The 24,507-nt window shown below is 38.8% G+C and overlaps 1 protein-coding gene across 4 annotated transcripts in view; it reads left to right on the forward strand.

The window, feature by feature from the left end:
- The window catches only part of PTPRG (protein tyrosine phosphatase receptor type G), a 713,496-nt gene that overhangs the window by 506,304 nt on the left and 182,685 nt on the right, over positions 1–24,507 (forward strand). The gene's annotated exons all lie outside the window — the stretch shown is intronic.

A 24,507-nucleotide genomic window follows, 5' to 3' on the forward strand; every position in this document is an offset into this window, starting at 1 on the left:
GCCAAAAAATACCATTCTGAAATGGTGCTGGAGTCTTTTTTCCAGGGTAATTCTTATAGAAGAAACGATGTACCAAAACATATATCATTTATTAAATTTCTTCAGTTTAACTAAAGTTGTCCTTGAGGTAAAAGGTGTTTTTGCTATTTATTAAACCGACTTCAGATGATAGATAAATGGCTTCAAATTGTAATTTATTGGCTTTTTTCTTCATGTAAATGTGAACTTGGCTTTTTGATCCTCTTTTTACCATAATTAAACATTTAAATCTGTAATTGCATGATTAAATTCAGAAAAACATCTGTCAATAACGTAAGTGCAAAGTGTTCATGTTTAGTTACAGTCTCTTTTATTTACAGCTGTGGTTCTGTGGCTGCTATCACATATTGTGAAATGAAATGGGCTAGGATGAGAGGTTTCTGCATGAATTTTGTGGAGCAGGAGAGCAGCTGCTCCAGTTGATATGAGGTTACTATACAACCAAGCAGAGATATGTGACACCACTCTTGGAAGTGAATCAGGGTAACTGCAGAGTTTCTTCACCTGCCATTAAGGTTTGCTTTCCCTATTTAGCAGAGATATTCAGAAGAAAGATTAACAAGTTCAAAGACAGAACAAAACTTAGAAAGTTACTTTAAAAGTAATTAGTAGTTATTCTTTTTAAAATAAACTATTTAATGATTTTCAGAAGCAACTTGCAGAGTTACAGCATTTCTTTAAATCCCTGGATGCTGCAGGCACCTGTGCTAGGATATAAATGCTTCAATACTCACAACAAAACACGTGCATGAAATAAAATGAAACTTTGTTTATAGCCCACCCTATCTCCCTGAAGGGACTCAGGACATCTCACAACAAAATATACAATGGCAAACAGTCCATGCCAGCAGTAATATCTAAGCAAATCCATAAACAAATCAAGAACAACTCAATACATTATAAACCAACATAAACAAACAAGACATAATATAATCCACATAATTGCTAACATATTAAATCCCTAAAATACCATTTAAAATTTCTAAAGTTAGGCTAAAATTGTTGAGGGAAAGATGGAAAACAGCAAGTTACCAGTGTGGCTGCTAGCAGCTAGGTAAGGTGCAAATAAATGTACTTAATCCTCCTCCTCTCCATAAGCTAAATTGCACAGATATATTTTAATAGCTTTTTGAAGTAGTCTAAACGGGATGTGACCAAGGCGTGGACTACCATGGCCAAGTCCAGCGTCTCAAGGTATGGATGCAGCCAGGGGCGGCTCAACCCATTACGGAAAGTAAGCATTTGCAGTATAGTTGATTTTGCCCAAGGGCGCTCTTGAGGCACTCTTGGGGGAAAATAGACCTTATTTATTTATTTATTTATTTAGAGCTTTTATAACCCCGTCTTCTCTTCCTCTGAAGAGGGACTCAGGCCGACTAACAGCAGAAAATTCATACACAAATAGGATAAAACCTTGACATATGCGAGTTGTAGTTACTGGGATGTATAGTTCACCTACAATCAAAGAGCATTCTGAACTCTACAAATGATGGAATTGAACCAAATATGGCACACAGAACTCCCACGACGAACAGAAAATATATATCAGTGATTGGTTGGGGGGAAATACTGTTTGCTCACTGTTGAAAATTACCTAGGGCTGCCTCTGGGTGCAGCTGTCATACTAATTTTAACTGTGCAAAGGCACTCCTAGCCACCACCCACACCTGGGGTTCCAGGGTCAGGAATGAGTCCAGGATCACTCCCAGACTGCAAACCTGTGTCTTCAGAGGTAGTGTGACCCCATCCAACACAGGTTGTAATCCCACACCTGTTCCACCTTCTGACTGACCAGGAATACCTCTGTTTTGACTGGATTTACCTTCAACTTATTGGCTGTCATCCAGTCCATCACCAATGACAGGCAATGGTTCAGGGCCATTGAACCATTTTGATTCCTTTACTTCTCCTCCACGCTCTTCTGCCTCATCATCCTTATCATCATGATCATCCTCAATTTCTTCCTCCTCCTCCTTTTCTTGACTCTCCCTTTGGATTTAGTGAGACCACATCTCTTTGAAAATGGAATATAGATAGATATCACATCTGTGAATGAGGGACCTCCAAGATACTCCATTGTTAACTGCCCTAGTAAGGTCTTGCACACTCAGGGAGATCGTTTTCTTGAATCTCTCTACCTTTAACACTGTTCTCCTCTTTTTATTGCCTCCCAGTTTATCAAAGATTATTGCCTTTTTAAAAAAGAGTCATATAACTTCATGATATGTCCAAATGACAACAGTTTCATTTTATCCTTTCAGCAAAAAGAGAGAGTTGAGGCTTAATTTGCTCTAGAACCCATATGTTTGCCTTTTTAGTAATTCATCCATAGTATTGGTGGAAGTCTTCTCTTCAGCATCCACATTTCAAATGGATTTATTCTCAACATGTCTTTTTTCTTCACTATCTAGCTTTCATAACCATGGAGAGAAGCCAAGAATACTATGGCATGGATGATCTGTCTTTTATCTTCAGTTATATAACTTAAGACTCAAAAATCTTACCTCATTTCTTCACAGCTGCCAGTCTCTTGCTTTCTTGAAAACAATCTTCATTTTGATTTATCAGTGAGCCAACATATAGAAAAATCTTTAACTATTTTTATACCTTCATAAGCTATTTTAGAGTTAGGTAAATTATTTCTATGGGCCACAGTGGCATAGCAGGTTAAATGGTTTGTGGTTTGAATCCATGGGATGGAGTGAGCTCCTGTTCTTAGCCCCAGCTTTTGCCAACCTAGCAGTTTGAAAACATGCAAATGTGAGTAGAAAACATGCAAATGTGAGTAGGCACCACTTTGGCAGGGGAAAACCTTTACCTTTAAATTATTTCTGCTCATTTTAAGATCAGCAATGCACTGTACACACATAACCAGTTGTAGCTCTTCTCTTCCCTTTAACTCTTTCTAAGTATGTTTGCTCTTTGTATTTTTACAAGGGGAAAGAAAAGTTTTGTTTGTAACATACTCCTAGCTTTTACCCTCAACTTATCCATGGGTCATGGCAAAAAATCCAATGTTACAGCCCCGAAACCTACCATTGAATTATATATGAGATCAACCTATACATGGATTTCTATGGTAATTCAATTTGTAAGGGAGTTTTGAACTCCCTGTACATCTGTCTAAAGCAAATTCAAGTCTAGCTTAACAGGTATTCCTGCATTTATGTATTTAGCATTCTGTCTCTGCCAATTTGTTGCCAGTGATCATACTAAGCAAACAGTCATCGCCTACCGCTGTACACTTCTCCAGAAATTTATCATACCTCAAATAATATTTGCTTTTGAAATCATTCAGCCCTTCTGCCCTGTATAAACATTTTATTCAAAACAAAAACAAGAAGGAGCTGAATGGGATGAGATCAAAATGATTATGACTAGTTTTATAAAGTTCTTGTAAGAGTCTGTTGCCCATTCTTGGTTTTACGGGTAAATAAGTTTATCATCTATTGCCGTAGAGCTGTTTATCCTTTAATTGGAATTCATTTCATGTCCAAGCAGCGGTTGGAAAAACAATTATGGTGATCATTTCCTGCAAACATTGAAGAAGGCACATTTTAGCATTTGAGCTATCCAAAGCTCACGCTTCTAGACACATTAATCTTTACCCCTTTCTTATTTTCTAGGAGCAGCATAGATTGTATTGACTGTTAGGCAATGAAAAAATAATTCTGCAAGGATTTGCTAACAGTGGCAGACAGGAAGGCACTCCAAAGGGTCACTACTTCTGCACAGAGAATCATTGGTTGCCCTCTCCCCTCTTTGGAAGAACTTTATAGGTCCCACAGCCTTAAGAAATCCCAGAGCATTCTTGGTGATCCATTTCACCCGGCATATTCTTTTTTTGAATCATTACCATCTGGCACTTGGTACGGGGTGACAAAGACAAGGACAAACAGACTGAGAGACAGCTTTTGTCCTAGCGCTGTGGCTGTGTTTAACTCCATGGTTTTACATTGATGTGGCATTGGGGGCTGTGTGGTGGTGGTTGGGGTGTAGAGGGATGGGTGTGTAGTTTTGTGGTGTGTGCAGGGGAAGGCATTTAATTTCATTTTGCAATAGCACCAAAAAGCTATTCTATTCTATTATACATTGATGTGGCATTGGGGGCTGTGTGGTGCTGGTTAGGGTGTAGAGGGATGGGTGTGTAGTTTTGTGGTGTGTGCAGGGGAAGGCATTTAATTTCATTTTGCAATAGCACCAAAAAGCTATTCTATTATAGAAATTCAGCAGAATATACTAAGGTAGACACCACCAAAGAAGTGAGCCAGTGTGGTGAAGTGTGTGAACATTGGGCCACAGCTCTGGAATCCAGAGATCAGATCCCTGCCCACTGGGTGACCTTGGACAAGTAACACTCTCTCATCTTCAGAGGAATCGATGGCAACCCTCTTCTGAACAACTCTTTCCCAAAACAAAACCAAAAAGAAACCTGCAATAGGTTTGCCTTAGGTATAGAAACGAACTGAAGGCACTCAGTAACAACTTACCAGAGAAATGATGAACCACCACTTCAGTTTAAGATAGAGGGTAACATCATTATGGCAAAAGATGGGGGTAGGCACCATAAGTATAGTTTTCTTAACTGTATGAAATAAATCTGACACATTTCCAAATAAAGACATGTCACCATACCTTTTCTTTTGCTTTTCTTCACTGGTGTTCTTATCAGCAATATACTAGGTAGTTGATGGCAAATGCTGATTGGGAGGAGGTGGTGGTTCTTTAACAACATGCTACTCTTCCTAAAGTTGATCCTACGGAACTCCCAAAATCACACTGCATTGTGAGATTTAAAATGAATAAACCAAGGAAGACAGTAAATGTGCTTGGGATAGCTGTTCATGTTACATTCCGTCCAGCTATTCAGATCTCAAATAATTTTAAGTAAGGTCCACAAGCATAGGGATTCCAAATTCTAGGCACAGAATTTCTCCAGCATTTTCTTATTATTTTACCTATGAAGAGTAACTGATTTTCTATCAAACTGTCTAAGAATAGTACCCATGCCCCAAACCTGGGATATTGAGAGCCCACTGCATATCCCAGCAACACCACTCTTTACTCCCAATTAATAGTAGCAAGAAAAATTGCTTTCATTTTAATTTGGTTTACTATAAAAGGAGGAAGACCCACAGATAGATTACTCCTCTTTCTCATTCAATGGGTTAGGGATGCCACAGTAAATTATGAGTAGAAGGAAAGAGGAATGCCAATGAGTAAGCATTATACCTTTAAAACTACTTTACCAAACACTACGGCCACCTGACATTCACTTGAACGGAATAGTTTTCGAACCAGTCACCATTCTTCTGTAACAGAGATGAACTTGAAGTAATCACGTCACAGCTACCTTTGTAGTTCTTTGTTGTATTTTGTGAAGAACAAATAAACCTGTTCCCCGAGCTTTTCATACAATCATCTCGAAATGCCCTTTGTCAAGTAGAATGAAGCACCTACTCTCTTGGAAGTGTCTATGAGAAAGCGGGAACAAATTGTTAGGTCAATCCAGGCAAGAATGCCTTAATATCTTTGCACTTAACCCTTTTCTGTTGAATGCAGCATTACACCATGTGATAGAATATTTAAATGTACGACATATACCAACAATTATCCTTTTGTGCAGCAACGTCTGAAGAAGCTGTGAAGAGCTCTGAGAAAATATTTATGTAGCTAAAATAATAGAATCATAGAGCTGGAAGGGACCACAATGGACATCCAATCCAACCCCATTCTGCCATGCAGGAACACACAATCAAAACACTCCCAGCAGATGGCCATCCAGCCTTTACTTAAAAACCTCAATGGAAGGAGACTCCACCACACTCCCCAGACATCATGCTCCACTATCAGAAAGTTCTTCCTAATGTTTAGGTGGAATTTTTTTTCCTGTTATTTGAATCCATTGGTCCATGTCCTAATCTCTGGAGCAGCAGAAAAGGAACTTGGCCCTTCCTCAATGTGACATCCTTTCAGATATTCCTTTCTGGAACATGGCCATACAGCCCAGAAAGCTCACAACAACCTATTCTTTCAAATATTTAAACATGGCTCTTATGTCTCCTCCCATCCTTCTTTTCTCCAAGCTAAACAGCTCTGTCAGCCACATGGTAATTTTCCTTCATTGCTAATGCTGTTGCTTCGTTCATGAACTAGTTCAAAACTAAATACTTGAGCATGGGGAATGCAGGAAATTTGGGAGAAAGGAAATATAGAGGGAAGGATTTTGAACTCTTGGTTGCAATGGAAGTTGGATGGAGATATTAAGTGAACACACAAGGCTTGAATTGTGAGTAAGGCACCAGATGAACACTCCTTTGCTGACTCCAATTTTCTTTCTGGACCTGATGCCAGATGCCTTGGGCTAAATGTGGTGGACTAAAAAGGAAATGTGTTTGCTGTAATTCAGTGGTATTCCTCCAAATCCTCCTGAACTACAACTCCCCCAATCCCTAACCATTGCTATGTTGGTTAGGCAAAACTTTACAAAGGAAACTGTTCATTTCAGATCTTCACATTTAGCACTCAAAGATCAATGCCAAGGCTCTCTGGGGACATGTTGAGAAGAGGAGCCAGCAGTTTTTCTGTTCCTTCTGCAACACAAGCACCTTAAAAAGCGAGTGAAACACAAGCTGGATTTTGGTTTCCTGTTACATCGGAACTAGGTCAGTGTTACAAAGTGGAAGTCGGAATGGCGTTCAACATAGGATAGTTAGGTGCACTCATGTTGGATTTTGCTGATGTTTCAGATCTTCAAGACTACAGTCAAAACAAATGCTTGTGGGCAGAAGGTCACATTTTAATCTCTGGGACTCAGATGAAAGTTTAGGAAAGAAGCTTATTTGGCATTCCAGATAGCTCCTGCAGAACTGTATGGACTGTTCTAAAACTAAGGTGGACAAAGTTATTGCACTTCATTTTTCCTTAGTCCAGGAAAGTGCACGAAATTATGGAAGTTGCCATCCAACAATATCTGTGCAATAGATACAAATGCTCTGACTCAAATTCGGTGTGGTATAGGTTTGGACTAAAACTCTTGAGACCATGGTTCAAATCCCCGCTTAGCGAAGAAATCTCCCCTCTCAGCCTCAGAGAAAGGCAATGGCCCCCCACCCCTGAACAAATCTTGCAAAGGAAACCCCATGATAGATTTTCTTCCTGACTGTTACACAAGTTAGAAATTACTTGAAGGTACATAGGTAACAACAATAACATGCAATACTGTTACGTTGAAGTATCCAGCATTCTGTAAAATTACGCTGAGTAAGTTAGGTCAGTGGTGATTTCTTTTTTTTTATCTCCTACTATTCTCAAATTCAGTCCAATCCATTTTCATAATAGTTACAGCTCCTTTAGCAACCTATTCCAAATCAGGAAAGAAACAGTAATGGCTAAAATACAATTTTCAATATGCAAAAATGCAGTAATAGTCACAAAATATTAAACACGGCTTCCTGGAAGAGCATTAATCCCTGTCAGAATTTCTACTATAAGAGAAAAATGTAAATTAACTTCATAAAGAATTGTATTGTCGAAGGCTTTCATGGCCAGAATCACTGGGTAGTTGTAGGTTTTTTCGGGCTATATGGCCATGTTCTAGAGGTATTCTCTCCTGACGTTTCACCTGCATCTATTGACCTCACTACCTCTGAGGATGCTTGCCATAGATGCAGGCGAAATGTCAGAAGAGAATGCCTCTAGAACATGGCCATATAGCCCGAAAAAAACCTACAACAACTCATTGAGAATTGTTTTCATTGTTTAATCAGTGATAGCTTATCGTTTCAATGCAGTGGGATGAGTTGATTCTGGTTCGTGCCCTGCTTGTCTTTGTGACTGCATCCTTCCTTATGTACCTGCTTGAGCATTATGATTTGCCATTTCATCTCATTTCCTTCTCCTTAGCTACAATTTGCACTATCCCGTTCCCTTGTCTTGTTTACAGTTTGACCATGTCTTACTGTAGTTGTCACCATGGATCATTGGGCGTTGTTCTGAGTTTTAAACTGTTGTTTTCATATGTTATAGTTTTTACTTTATTGTATGGTACTGTGTGTTTATTTTATGCTTTGTCTCAGCATGTTGTGCCATATTTAAGCTGCCCCAAGTTCCTTCAGGGAGATGGAGGCGGGGTACAAAAATAAAGTTATTATCTAAACCAGACCTTTTCAATTATTTCATATTGGTGAGACACTTTTTAGACATTCATCATTTCACAGTACAGTAATTAAGTTTTTCTAGCAAATCAGAGGTTAAATCAACCCTTATAAGAGACACATTCATAAATTGTAGGAACAATGTATGGGACACACCATGTCTCATGCAAATATTTAATTTATATATATTTAAATATTTGATTCATTGCTTAATTCATATAGACTCAGAAGTTTCCTGTTACATTTGTGTGACACATGTATTTATTTATTTATTTATTTGCTTTATTTCTATACCGCATTTTTCAGCCCTTAACAGGCGACTCAATGCGGTTTACATGGTACAATTATCAAACAGTGTCAGTGCAATTAAAACATAACAATGCAACAAACAGGATCAACAGCATCAATCCACAACAGTTAACAATCAACAAGACAGATCAACAAAACAGACATAACATAACGCCTCAGTTGAAATCAGATCCGTTCTCATAATCCTTGTGCCATTCTTATGTTCCATTTACCGTCTTCCTATGATTGGTTGCACTGCTTAACCAAACGCTTGTTCATAAAGCCAGGTCTTAACCATTCTCCGAAACGTCAGCAGCGAAGGTGCCTGTCTGATGTCTGCTGGTAGGGCATTCCATAGCCGTACATGACACCGTTTGGAAGGCTTTGATCTACACACTAAATGAGCTATCCAATGTGCTGAATCCTATCCTGAAAATAAGGACAGTTAACCCCTCTAATGCTTTATATACACTGCAGAACTGCAGTACTTTGACACCACATTTATTGCCATGGCCCAATACTATGGAATTCTAAGATTTGTAGTTTTGTAAAATATTTATCTTCTCTTATCAGAGAGTTCAAAGAATGGGCCTATGACAATGGAAATAATGTCAAACTGCTATGATGTTGCAGTGTGGATGGTGTCTAGGTTTTAGTCTGAATTTTAAAGGATATGTTCATTACACAGACTTTATCTGCCAGACAAGTTACATAGCTTAAATTGAAATTTAAGACTTAAACCTATAGTGAATTCACTGCTCCACTGATATGGGAACTGCCACTGGGTTTAATATTTTGCCATGTATAGCAATGATGGAAAGATATAACAGTGATCCTCAATAGAGAAAAATAAAGGCCTACTGGTTGGCATGGCTGTTTATATCTCCATAGACTTTAGCTTTTGAAACCGGAAATGAACACTGATGTTGAATGTGTTTTCCTTCTCTTTCGTCCTCTCCTTCTGACGTGTTCCACCTTCAGGATACATATTTTAACTTCTGTTAACAATCTAGCATCCTATAAGATCTTAAGAATAATAAGAATGGTCCTATAAGATCTTGTATGAACAAGACAGGCTTCCAAACTCTGGCTCAATGTCATCCTGTCATCATATCACTAGATCTGTCAAGCAGCATTTGGGCAGTTCCCCAATTCACATGCGAAAAGAATACCAGGATTAATATGAGTCAAGATATTTATGCTGAATCTGGCAGATAAGACGGGAATGGGGAGATTTAGTCTCAGTGCTTATTCACATCTTCATCTAGAATTGGGACTAAAGATGAGATTCCGTAAGCCATAGTTATGAAGCTTTGAATGACTGCAGGAAAAGGGACACTGAAGCATTAGTACTAGAATGATTGTTGGAGAGAAAGCACACTTTGAAGCTAAACAAAGAGTGAGGAAGAAACCCTGAAAGTCTATCCACTGAATCCCGGTGGTTCTGCAGTTTTTTTGCTTTCCTTCAAGAAAATCATACAACATGCAGAAGCCTACTTATTTAAGCAGCAGTGTGCTACATCTCTCAATACCACCAACAGTGCAGCTGGAAAAATTGAACACCAGGGGGTAACATTTTATCAGGATGAAGCCTAAATTATAAAACCAACCTCAGCAGTACAGTTTGTTCTCAATACTAGTTGGGGGAGGGACAGAACAGGAGAGGGGAGAACTCAAATAGGGTTGTATTTTGGTGCCAGTACAATCTGCCCTTAAAATGGGGCCAAACAGCTATTTTGCTGAAAATGGGCATGAAAAACAAAAGGGGTATGTAATAAGTTACATTTTCATTGTCATCAAACAGTAGCCCTACAGATAGGAAAACATGGCTTGAAGCTAAGAAACTGCAGGGTGGAAAAGAGACTCTTATAGTATATCTGTGTCTCGAAAAAGAATTACTTTGGCAACTCCAGAAGCCATGTAATCTCCATAATAGTTTACAGAACACAGCAGGCCAATTCCTGCAATGTACCAAGCACACAAGGTGGATGAGAACAGCAGATTGTGGCCTCCGGAACATGATGAAAGGTGGTTGTTGGATGAATGTTACCGATAACTGGTATTTTGATCACGCAACTACTCGTTTCGAATAATAATAATAATCCTCTGTGAAAAGATTATACAGAGACGATAAAATAGAACACAGAATTAAATCCAGGGAGAAAAATGCATGGGAAATGGGTGTTTTTTATTATATTATTTTATCTGGAAATCCCTAGATGATTTTATTCATAAAGGTTACATGAGGCTTCCTGAGACTTTGATACAAGTGCTGAATGCAGGGGTGAGTGTTTGGCACCAATCTGGTGAGGTGGGAGGAACACAAGAGTTTACTTTAAAGCATAACAGGAGTCATGCTTAATCCAAAAATATATCTCAACAAAAATGTGTTAGAGGCAACTTCTGAGATAAAATCTGAGTAAAAAATTCCTAGAAAGGGTAATTTCAATCTTACAATGTCTAGTTCCTCTGGACTAAAGTACCCAAAGGAATTGTCTGGAGTACATTCGGAAATGGTATTAGCCTATCAGATGTACCACAGTAATGTGTACAGCAGTGTTATGTGTCCACTAAAAAAGCCAATGTGAATCTGCATCAAAAATGTATAGTGTCTAGATTATACCTGCACAATGTGGCAGTTGGGGGGGGGGGGAGGGCAAATTTAAAATAGGATAAATTCCTTTGTGCCATAGATAGATTTTTAATGCTTTACTTTCTAAGTAACGGATTTGCAAATAAACCATATTATAACTTGTGAGATACAAATTATGCGTGGACAAAGCTCTCGTTGTATCTGTACTTTCTTTCACATCCTCTGCATTTTTCGCAGGACACCTAAAATCCTTTGGAGAGCCACATGTTGTGCAGATCTGGTCTAGACTGAGGAAGTAATAGTCCCACTCTATTCTGCTTTGGTCATAGCTCACCTGGAAATACCTGGAGTCCAGTTCTGGGCACCACAATTCAAGAAGGATAAGCTGGGATATGTCTAGAGTACTGCAACCAAAATGTTCAAAGTTTTGGAAACCAAGCCCTATGAGGAGTGACTTAGGGAGCTGTGTCTGTTTAGCTTGGACAAAAGAAGGTTAAGAGGGGACATTATAGCCATGTTTATATATTTGAAAGGATGCCACATTGGGTAAGCTTGTTTTCTTCTTCTCTGGAAACTAGAGACCTCGTCTGACAGTCTTCGGGCTCCGGGCACATGATATAGGGGTACTTCCAGTGGGACTCCATTGTGCCCTGTTTTCTAAGCACATGGAAACAAAGCCCAAAGTCCATCTTCAGGAGTTGGGGGTTACCCGACTTCAAGCAGCAGAATGTAGGGAAAAGTGGGCCGAAGATGGGAAAAGGAGCGGTAAGCACATGGAATGGCTGATCATTCCTGAAGATGGGAGATATAAGATATTTCCCTCAGCTTTCCCACCATTTTCTCCTGCCTGTCCAATGACATCCTAGGACAAAGAGCAGTGGATTCAAACTGTAGCAAAATAAATTCCACCCAAATATTAGAAAGGATTTCCTGACTGGTAAAAGCTGTTCAACAGTGGGATGTGCTGCCTCTTCAGAGCATGGTGGAGTCTCCTTCTCTGGGGGTTTTTAAGCAAAAGTTGAATGGCCATCTTTTGGGTCTACCTGAATGGCAAAATGCAGTTCGATTGGATGATTCTTGTGGTCTCTTCCAATGCTGTGATTCTATGTATATTTTTGGATGGCTCAGAATTATTTTTAAAATCATTATATTGGCAATCAACCATTTATATATAATTAATTACAGTTGTATACTCTGTTCTTCTGTAGGTTCAGAGTAGCTTCATGATTTAACAAAAATGAGGGGAAAGATGTTGATTACATTGTTATCTGTTCCTCAGACTTCATATTTCAGTGCTAAACAATTCACAACAATCAAGTAAATGTGCAAGAAAATAACTTTCTCTTAACTTCATTCTCTTCTTCTCAAATAAACATTTTACTATATTTCCCCCAGTGTATATTTCCCTCCTGATCCTAATAATCCAAGTTAGGTACATACCTTCTTAAGTGCCACTCAGATTTTGATTTATATTGGTCAGTTTTTATTAAATACGTTGTAGAGAGTGAAAAAGGAAAGCAATACAACCTTGTTGGTCAGGAAGTTTGGATATGACATGCTTGATTCATAAATTTATGGCAAAGGAAATGTTACTTGTTCAAGCCTTGCGGGTGCGGTTATATGTTTGTAAAATGTTCATTGTTTTGTGTTGTGTTTACACCGTAAGCTGCTATTTATTATTTATTTATTTATTTACTTTGCTTGTATACTGCAGTTTCTCAGCCCGTAGGCGACTCAGCGCGGTTCACAACCCGAGCAAAAAGTCAATCATAACAACATACAATTTAAAAACCATTAACAGCATAGCATACAAAGTAATGACACATCAATAACAACACATTAACGTCTCGTAACTAGAGTTGTGATCCAATTCGTCATCCATAAAAATATATATTAACAAAAATCATAATACAGTGCCACTCTGCACTTTATTGCTGGTAGTTTGGCTTATTTGCAGGTTTTTAGGAAATTTTATAATTCTTATATTTTAATGGGATTTTACATACATTGTTGTTTTATACTTATGCTAAATATTTTATATTTATGTACTTGTATACTGTGTATTGTGATTCAGATGTGCCACTGTAGTGCTTCTGTGAGCTACCCCGTGTCCCTCTGGGGAGATGGTGAGGGGATGCAAATAAAGATTATTAATTATTATATCATTTAATCCCAGAATTAATATATTCATCACTGGATACATTTCAAAGTATCTCCTAAGTGCCAACACAAAGCAATAAGCACTACAACTTTTTCTTGCTTCATCCACTTTAGTGGGCACTTACAAGTGTAGAATAATTCTCCACAATACTTCTCATTACATATACTCTTAGCTGCTCAGGGAGACCATTAGATCACAACAGTTGACCTGAACAAACTAGTGTTGGTTTGCTTAAGGAAAAATGGAAGTTCATTGCCAAACAGAGGAGCTCTTATTTGAACTCTGAAATGATTCTGGTAGATAAAAGCTTGTTGTGCTTTTTGGCCTTAACTTTGGAAAAAAGTCAAATGGTTTCCTGCACATGAGAATGATGGTTTTCCACGTGAAGCTCGGACACGCTGTGATTTCTTCCATTTCTCATTGGAGGATGTCAGAGAACCTGATGTACATAAGTCCTTCTAAATTATATTAAATGTGCTCAGTGGCTCTTAAAACCATTTTGGCATAACCTGCAAAATAATTGTAACCTTTTCTTTGGCACTGCTAGTTAATATCTCATGTTAAATACTTTTCCTAATGCTGTGACGGTGAATTAAGTTAATACATCACTGCAAAAGCTCTCACTCAGGGTGATGTATTATTTGAAGGGGAATTAGCTAGAAGGATCGATGCATGCCCATTATTCTATTTAACGTAATCATTTGAGAAGCCATTAGGATTTTCTCCTACCTTTGGAAACAGTGCAGTCCATAAAACAGTATGAACACAGTTGAATGAACATGCTTGCATAACGACAAAAGCTCGGGGCCTTTTCAGCCTTTCTTACTCTTAACCCAAATGTGTTCCTCTTGCTTGACTCAAGATTGTTAGCAGCTGAAAGCTGAAGGAATCAAACATTCCATCTGTGATGCAGTGGCATTTGGCTTTGAGTCACTGAAAGTGAAATTATTGTTGTGACAGTGGCCTAATATATACCCAATACATTATTTTTGTTTGTTTTATTTTTGCCATAGCTTTTGACTAAAGTTGTAAAATAGCTACAGGTTCACTTCATGCTCCAACATCTGTTTGGACCACTCTTCTTGTTTCTCTTCTTTCTTCTAGAAAAGTAGAAATGTTTAATTACTGCATCAATTGCTTTCCTTTGAGAGCAAACATAACTATTTCTCTGAGTTGCTGTGAGTTTTTCGGGTTGTATGGCCATGTTCCAGAAGCATTCTCTCCTGATGTTTTACCCACATCCAACAGGAAATTGAAAGTCACCTGGGAAGGTCAAGAACTTGAACATTGTTTTCATCCTAAATATCTCGGTGTCACCTTAGATCGAACACAAGCATATAGGAAACACTGCTGCATGGAATAATATCCTGCAAAAACTTACTGGCAACACATGAGGTGCAGACCCAAAATTAATAAGAACATCAACCTTGGCCTTGTCTTACTCAACTGCTGAGTATGCCTGCCCTGTTTGGTATAGGTCTGCCCACGCAAAACAGGTGAACATAGCATTGAATGAAACATGCAGAATAATCACAGGATGTCCTAACCTACACCTGTTGATATACTGTACAAACTAGCTGGCATTCCCCCCCCCCCTCCCTCCGATGTGCAATGGGAAGTTGCTGCTAAATATGAGAGAAATAAGGTTAAACACTGTGAAAGCCATCCACTGCATGGCTACCATCCTCCTCCCAGCAGACTCAAATCAAGGGAAAGCTTTATGAGAACTACCACTCCTCTTGGCGTCCCTCCAGCAACAGCAAGGATATCCCTCTGGGCAGCTCAATCAGGAAATCCCAACTGGATGGCCCCCCACGAGGGTCTTCCTCCAGGGGCAAATCAAGAATGGGCAACCTGGAATCCCTGAATAGACTCAGAAGCAGAGTGGGCAGATCAAAAGACAATCTGGCAAAATGGCATTACCTAAAAGAATCCCATACCTTGTGTGACTGCGGAGCAGAACAGACAACTCTGCATCTGTATGCTTATCCATTGTGCCCTGCCTCATGTACAGAGGAGGAATTGTTGGAGGCTACAGACAATGCCGTTGCCCGTTTTTGACCAAAAGATATTTAGCCACCTGCACACCTTCTATGTTTATCAGTTTTATACTAATTTATGCAATGCTTTTGATACAAATTAAATAAATAAATAACCCACATCTATGGCAGGCATCCTCAGAGGTTGTGAGGTTTGTTAGAAACAAGGCAAGTGGGGTTTGTGTATCTGTGGAATGTCCAGGGTGGGAGAAAGAACTCTTGTCTGCTTGAGGCAAGTGGAAATGCTTCAATTGATCACCTGATTTAGAGGTTTTTTAAAATACTGGTAACCAGATTTTATTCATTTTCATGGTTTCCTCCTTTCTGTTGAAATTGTCCACATGCTTTTGGATTTCAATTACTTCTCTGTGTATTCTAACATGGTGGTTGTTGGAGTGGTCCAGCATTTCTGTGTTCTCAAACAATATGCTGTGTCCAGATTGGTTCATCAGGTGCTGTGCTATGGCTGACTTGAGTTAGTCTGCAGTGCCTTTCATGTTCCTTGATTCGTGTCTGGGCAATGCTGCGTTTGGTGGTGCCTATGTAGACTTGTCCACAGCTGCATAGTATACGGTAGACTCCTGCAGAAGTGAGAGGGTCCCTCTTGTCCTTTGCTGAACGTAGCATTTGTTGGATTTTCTTAGTGGGTTTGTAAATAGTTTGTAGGTTGTGTTTTTTTCATCTGCTTCCCTATGTGGTCAGTAGTTCCCTTAATGTATGGTAAGAACACTTTTCCTTTGAGTGGATCTATTTCTCTATTCAGTGTCATGGGATGCATCTATAGTTCATGTTCACTGTAGAATTAATGCAGTTTGGCACCACTTTAACTGCCATGTTTCAATGTTATAGAACCCTAGGGATTGTAGTTTGATGAGACACCAGCACACTCTTTGACAAAGAAGGCTAAAGACCTTGTAAAACTTCAACTCCCATTATTCCATAGAATTGGGTCATGGCATTAATTTTACAATGTAGATGCACCTGTCGTTTCAACAAAGGGTACATGTTCACTGTAGAATTAACTTCCATGTGTCAATGCTATGGAATAGTGGGAATTATAGTTTCACAAAGTCTTTAGTCTTCTCTGTCAGAGGGCTGATGCTTCACTATACTATAACTCCCATCATTCAATCAGTAAGAGTTTGATCAAAAATATGGTCTGTGGCTCTGTTCCAGCCCTTGTCCAAACGTATCTCTCTCTATGACCCACCTTGGAGTTTATGATAATCAGGGAAGGCCCCACTCTTGATCCTACTACCCTCCCAAGTGCAATTGGCAGAGATGAGAGACAGGGCCTTCTCGGTGGTGGCGCCCCATCTGTGGAATGCACTCCCCAGTGAAATCAGGGGACTCCTTCTCTCCTCTCCTTCAGGAAGAAGCTCAAGTCTTGGCTTTGCGACCAAGCATTCAGGCAGCTGGCTGAGCAACATCTGTAATGACTGATGTATTTTTATTGCTTTTAATGCATTTTATTGCTTTTTAAATGTATTTTTATTGCTGTAGAACATTAGTTAATTCTTGTGTTCTAACTGTTTCTTTGTTGGCATCTAATGACTGCCATTTGAAAGCCATCCTGAGGGATGGGTTACAAATGCTCTCTCAATAAATAAATAAATAAATAAATAAATAAATAAATAAATAAATAAATATCATGATCTCTTCCATAAAGCTTTTTCTCTGGTGAGAAAAGTAGATTGTCCTGATTTGTTTGTTTGTTTTACAATATGAGGATGACTGAGAAAGAGCTAGAGAATTGGTGGCATGTTGACAACATGTTACAAGGATACTAACCTTTCTAGGATGAAGGTGGACACTTGGTAGATTATGATTCTGTAGGAAATTGTTTGCCTCAAGCTCCAGTTCATGGATTTAGTGAAAATTAAACTATTTAGTGAAAATTAAAATATGTACTGCAACACTACAGTGTGTAGAACAGCAAAGGTTTGAACCCTTGCTTAATCAGCAGCAGAGAGCTCTGATCCTTGTTACGGCAGTTTAATACTGGAGTCAATGATTTCAGATTGACAATGAAAATGTGAATGCGTCCCTTTTACAACCATCCCATTTACTGTGGATAAATTAAATCTTTATTACACCACTTAGCAACTCTTATTGATATAAACTGTAGAAAGTTAATTCACTCCTGAATCTGTGGACATGAGAGGATAACTGAAAAGGGATATTTTGCAGTTCATTGCACTTCTCATGTGGAGGAACTTTGAAATGGCAGCTATTCACATAGTTCTGCCATGTTTGAGGTCAAGAACTGTAGTAGTGTGGAGAAACATCTGCCTCAAAGATCTACTTTTGTATTTTTGGCTCCAGTCAGGCAAACATTGTTATGCTTAGATACACTTTTCATCCTGCTTTCTGGTGCTGCTGCTTTTGAGACATTTTATGGGTAGATTTCATTTATCACACTTTTCTCATATGTACCTTTTAATACCATTTATTTGTAAAGCATTGAAAAGCACTTGTTCTGCCCATATATGGACCTGTACGGGCTCTGAGAGTTATGAATATATAACCTGATTGTTATTGTAGTCTAGCCAAAGGGACTACCATGTGTGCCATTGGACATCTAATCTTCTAGTATGATCTATATGCAACTTCTGGTGGACAGTTAATGCTTGTAATCTTCAAATTCCAACTTAAATGTGCTTCCAGCTCTCCTTTTGGCTGAGCCTTTCTGAACAAAATATTTAAGACGTTTGGAGACTCAATTCACAGAGGAACAAGGGGCACAATTTGAGCATGAATTTGGAGACACAAATGGGTGAGATGCATATATGATCACAGGATAAGCACCTGTGAACAATAAGAGGATATGACTCCTGTTCACAGATGCTCATTCTGTGATTGTAAGAGCAGGAACTGGACAAATTGGGAGACTGAGAGAAGGAACTGGAGAAACTAGACACATGGTGAGATTGAGACAAAGAAGGATCTAGACAAGTGGTTCTCAACCTTTGGGTCCCCAGATGTTTTGGCCTTCAACTCCAAGAAATCCTAACATGTAAACTGGCTGGGAGTTGTAAGCCAAAACACCTGGGGACCCAACAAGTTGAGAACCTCTGATCTAGACAAACTGGACACTTTGTGAGATGGAGAAAGAGAAGGACCTGGAGAAACTTGACACATTGTGATACTGAGAACAAGAAGGAACTGCACAAACTGGGCACATTATGAAACTGAGAAAGAAAAGAAACTGGAGACATTGTGAGACTAAGAAAGAGAAAGAATGGGCAAAGTGGACACATTGTGAGACTGAGAATGAGGAGGAACTGGACAAAGAAATTAAGCCTGGAAGAAACTTGGATTTGTGTCACATCAGTGGAAAACATGAGCAGAATCAGTGACTTTCTGTTTTTCCATAGTGTCTTTGAGGAAGATAATAAGCTATCTCATTTTTTTAAAAAACTGTAGAAAGCAGGCATTTTCTAACCAAGAGAAGTTCTACTCATGGATTGCTTCCTTAGCTTAGGAGTCCCTGGTTTACATTATCTAATTATATTGAAGTCATTGCCAAAGGGATTGTAACCTTGACTAAAGCTTTGCATCCTTTATCAACTGTGATTCTTCTAGCCATGTTACATGGATTACTAGTTCAGTTCAGAGTACATACTGTGAATTGTAGAGCATGTGTCCTTTGTGGCACAGGATATATAATGCTTATTTTGTGTGCAGCTGAAATATGTAGTTACAAAATCTTATTAAGCCAGAAAAATTACTAAATGAAGTTTTATCTCTTAGTCTAATTTATTTTTGAGACTAAATCACAGCTTTGAATTCCTTGGAGAAGTGAACAAATAAACACACAAACAGATATCTTCGGTACAGTTTAAATTGTTACTTTGTTAAAATATCAAGTAAGTGTAGAGTTCTCAAAGGATAATCTCTGAGTATTAGTGCTGAGATGCTACAGAAGCAGCTGGCTTTATCCAATTCTTGGCATGCCAGTTGTCTTGGCTGTTATACTTAGCAGATGGGTAAGATTTGAAAGATTGAAGATTATTGGTTTCCAAGTCAAGGGCCAAATGTTGCACGGTGGGGGAAAAAGAGTAAATTATAATTTGCTTTGGAGGAGGAGAGGCTTGAATTAAGCATTGCAAAAACATAGCCATTCATTTTCTGGTACAAAATGCATGCCATTTTAGATTTTAGTAGACTAGGTGATGTGTGCAACTTGTCTCTTTGGAAAGGCTTTTTAATACTGTACTGGAGGTCATTTAATGAGCTTGCAAGCAATTGCTTCAAGTTCATTACTTCCTGAAAGCAGCTAGAATTTTGGGGATGGGAATGGGAGGAAAAGTGGGCATTTCATGCCCAATTGGTGAAGAACTAGCTCTGTCACAGGTTCTGGCTTTGCTTTAAACTGAGCAAAGCTCTACTCCCACAGCTGGGGAACATTAGAAAGAGAGAAGGGTTGGTGGATAGGAGGTTAATTATGGATCTCAGAGATAACAGTCAACTAACCAACCACTCCAGTTTCACACCACCTTAACTGCCATGGTCCAATTCTATGGAATCACAGGAGTTGTAGTTTTACAATGTCTTTAGCCTTCTCTACCAAAGGGGGTTGGGTCTTCATCAAGCAACAGTTTCTAGGATATCCTCCAGCAGTTGCAGTGTTGTCAAACTACATTAATTCTGCAGTGTAGATAATCCAGAGTAAGATGATTGTCTCAAGTACTGTGGAAGGGGAAAACTTAAGCAATCCCCAAATAATTCATTCTAAGTCTTCTGTTATAGTAAGAAGATATGTTAGCCACACAGCCTGTCCTCCACCCCATAAATGGCCTGCTGCCATTTGCTGTTGAAAACCTATTCCATTGCTTATATTAGGCTAAGATTCCGGGCTAGACCAGTCAGCTTCTTTATGTGGAACAGGGAAGATGGGATGCTACCTTGTCCTTTGCCAACAAAATGACTTGAGCTTGACCCCACATGTAACTGTACTTTCTTTTCCATTCCCATGTTCTTGAGCTCCCATTTTCTGGACTGTGGCCGACTCAAAGGAACATGCATGGGAATTTGTATGTACATGGATGTGTATGTTTTACACCTATGCCTTATCAGTGACTCGCAGCTTCCACCTTCTCTTCCTGATTGCACTAGAGATATCGCAGGATATCTGCGTAGTTTGAGATTGTTTCCTATAACTAAATTAATTCTTATGTAACCCTTCTTCCTCCCCACCCTAGCTTAAAAGACAGCTCACTCTCCACCAAACAACAACATAACAGCCTTGTCTTCAGGACTAATCATTTTTATTTGGCATGTGCTTTCATGGAGTACTGCCTGCTTCCTCAGATCCATGTCATGTGTTGTATTACTTGGTAGAACACCACGTTTCAGTAGAACTGAGTCAGTGGTGCTTCATGCCAGAGCTAGGACTGCTGGTGCATTTAAATCGATAGACGTTTCCTCTAGATACCATCCTTCACAGTGGCAAGCACAGAACAAAGCTCTCTCCATATTGGCACCCATGCTGTTCAGTACCCCCAACCCCCCAAAAACTGTGTACATGAAATATGTTGAACAGTGGCTTTTCACCAAAGAAAAATCTAGCCTTTCCAGCAAACTTCTGTTTTTTTTGTTTTAGTGGTTGTAGTATAATTGGCCATATTTAACAACCATATCTATATTAGCTATATCCCTCTGTGTGTTTGTGGTTCTGCATCCAGTGATCCATATCAGTTAAAGATACCTCTAATTTTGTCCCTCCTGTTAAGATTTGCCAGATAATCTCTCTAAAATAATACATTATTTCCTCTTTTGCGGTATAGTAATGTGGCCAGCTAAGCTTATAATAAGGTTCTTAAGTTGTGAGTTGTAAATTGGGTGCCTGTTTGCATGCAGCACATTAAACGCTAGCTGTTCACTCTTCCTAAGTCAATTGTGTGTTCACTGGGGAGCAACTACAGCATGAAAAAGGGATAAACAAAGAGATTTCACTTGTTTGGTTTACCTTTGTACATTTACCCTAAGGTGAAAAACTCTTGTTAGCACTGGAAACAGCATAATAGTACTCAAACCATAAGGCTATGTTTGCTTATACTTTTTACTATGAGGAAAGTGGTGGTTACTTATCTGCCTCCTTTAAGAGGATTAAAGGCACCGTAGAATTAAAAGCATAGAAGCAAATTATAATTTTCCCCTGAATCTTTTTTTCTTTCTTTTTCTACTGAAGTTGGGCTTTGGTGGTGAACTAGATTCTTGCAATTCCACCCTTGAACGCATTTGCTGAGCAAAGGATGATGAATAATAATCGTTTTTGTGCATAACCACTACTCTGTCAGGTGTGCAGCTGGCTGCTCATAGTAATGAGTGACTCTGAAACAAGTAATGGATACGGGGCAGAGCTTTGTATTATAATAATGTTTTTATGTATGCTTTATTGAACAGAAAAATCTGAGTCTCTCACACACAGTTGTCCCAGAAATATAGCGATTTCCTGGCAATTATGGACATTTCATTCAAAGGCAAATGCACAAAAGGTATAAATGATGCAGACAAATGGCTTCTTTCCTGAATATAGGCATCACAAGGGGAAAAAAGTACAGGATGAACTGGCTTGTGATGGAAACTCTCCCAGTACAGGTCCTATGGGCTGCAAATAGCTTCCTAAAGTATATAAAGATGACAGCATGGCATGAAGGGTTTTAAATATTGGTCAGTTTAAAATCTTCTTCTGTAACAGTCTGCACAATGTAAACATGTCCTGCATCTGTGGAAGACAAACCTACCCATATTTTCAGTGTGTTTATTTGACACTCAGGTGAGTATTCATTTCTCTTAGGCTTCAGCTTCCTGCCTTTTGTTTGTATAGGTTTGTCACATATCAACATAAGTGAGAAAAACTTTTCAAAAACAAAAATAAGTGCGAAAACTACAGAACACACTAAGCTAGTTGTACGCTGTGTCTAAAACTAGTTCTAATTCTGTTTTCTGCCTTATACCTCTGTAAGATAAATTCAAGGTCATAATGAGGAGGAAACAATGGCATTAATGGCTTTTGCCAACATTCTGTAGTCAACCTGGCTGAACTACATATTACACTTACTATAAATTAACAAATTTTGTTGCTTTTCTAAAGAAAATCTGCTTTGGAAGGGAAAATTCTCTTCCAGCCCTGTGATTCTGTGATTTCAAATATCTGAAGGGTTATCACAGGGCTGATTGAGCAAGTTTGTTTGCTGCTGCTCTGGGCAGTAGGAGCCAAACCAGTGGCTTCACATTTCAAAAAATACATTTCTGCCTCACTATTAGGAAGAACATCCTGATAGTAGGAGTTCTTCAACAGTGCAGTATAGTGGTTTGGGAGATGGTGGATTTTGGTTGGAGGATTTTGCTTAAAGTGGCGAGTGGACTGATCAGAATTATTTAGCTGTGGATTCCTGCAGTAATGGGTACTAGTCTAGATGATACTGCATATACCTCCAATATGTATACTTCTCTACAATATCAGGGTTCCAATTCACAAGGAAATTTCAGTAGACACTGGAAGGTCAGGGTGGAGGAGATGATGCATTGAGTAGTGCCTGGCGTACATACCATCATCATGCTTTATGCTCATGCATTCCTTTATACCAGGCAGGGGCAAACTTCAGCCCTCCAGGTGGTTTGGACTTAAATTTCCCCAAATCCTAACATCCCATTGGCTGTTGGGAATTGTGGAAATTGAATTCCAAAACACCTGAAGGGCTGAAGTTTGCCCATGCCTGCTTTATACTCTTGCAAAAGGCTGTAATTATATTTTTATTAGCTCAGATGCAGTTTGCATGCTTGAAGATGAAGTGTAAAAGATGTTAAATTTCCTTTATAATATCTCTCAGGGAGTACAAATAAGCCTTGAAAAGAAGGCAGAAGAATGGAAGGAATTCTTCACATTTAGGTGTGTGAACAGTTCAGTGTTCCTGTAGGCCCCTTTCTGTTCATGGAGCTTCCCCATCTATTGACATGAGTGGGAGTACCTGCTTGCATGAGAGTGTAACTGTGCTTCAGATCAGAGGCTATATGAGCAAATTTCTGTAATTATGTATGTCACTTTGTACCTTGTACTTTTGATCTTAGATGAGTTTTTGAAATAATCACAGACAGGAATGTTTCTGGATTTTGATAGATGCATATGAGTTAATGGACCACATTTCACAGGCATTCATCTTGAAAAACCCTTTTCCAAAATTTTGTACATATTGAGGAAAGTTTGTGCTGAATTTAGAGTTGCTGGGATGCTGAAAGAAAAGCTAAGATTGACTTGTAGTTTGAGGCAAAGGCTTGAGAATAACCTTTAATTGGTTACTTTTAAATCAGGACTTGATGGAGTTCTGCTGGCCACTTTGTATAGAATCTATATCAATCTATAGTGTAGATTTATAGTAATTCTGGTGCACATTTGTATTTATCTGTATAGTGTATAGATCTTCAAATGAAGTAGGTCATTTATTTTGGTCCTCACAGATCTCTGGATTTTCTAGTACAAAACAGAACAGATATCTTAAACCAGAAGTCTGTCTATTTTGGCGCTGAACTATTGCTACAACTTGTGGGCTGATCAAGGACTTTTATAGCAAAGTGCTGCAGGTGAACAGCCAGCGACAAAAATCTTAATTAAATTCCTCTGAAATTTCTGCATTGTTGATTTATCTTGGATCATCACTGATTTATATGTATTCTGTACTGTATAATGCTGTGCTCTGGTTCGCTGAAACTAGAGCACTAAGGTATTGTGAAAGGACAGAAATGTGCCCTATTAATGCAGAAGATGAAATAAATACAATTCATACAATGCTGTTAGACCTTTCCTTGTAATCCAGCAGCTCAATTGACTTCAGCTGAACTCTCTGTTATATTCCTTCTAAGACTCCTATCTGGAAAAAAGGGACTTGTCTTTGATAACTTGATATTTCTATATTTATCCAGGACATTTTTATCTGTAGCAGTGAAAATAGTAAGTGTAGATCTATCAACTATTCATTCTTCCCACCCCGGGTTATGATGATATGCCTAATGTTTTAATGCCTTCTGAGGATTTCTTTTTGATTTAGTCTCCTTCAGTTGTTTTATTACATTATAAATCTTATGTGTTCATTTTTGGTGAGGACCGGCTTTAAATGTAAGATAGGTAAGAACCAAGCCGCTTGCTAGATAACATCTTTCTTTCTCCTCTCCTTTAGAAGATTCAATTGAGACACTGCTTTAGTTTAGAGCCAGATATAACCAATTCTC

The sequence above is a fragment of the Anolis sagrei genome, chromosome 2 (assembly GCF_037176765.1).
Source record: "Anolis sagrei isolate rAnoSag1 chromosome 2, rAnoSag1.mat, whole genome shotgun sequence".
NCBI classification, from domain to species: domain Eukaryota; kingdom Metazoa; phylum Chordata; class Lepidosauria; order Squamata; family Dactyloidae; genus Anolis; species Anolis sagrei.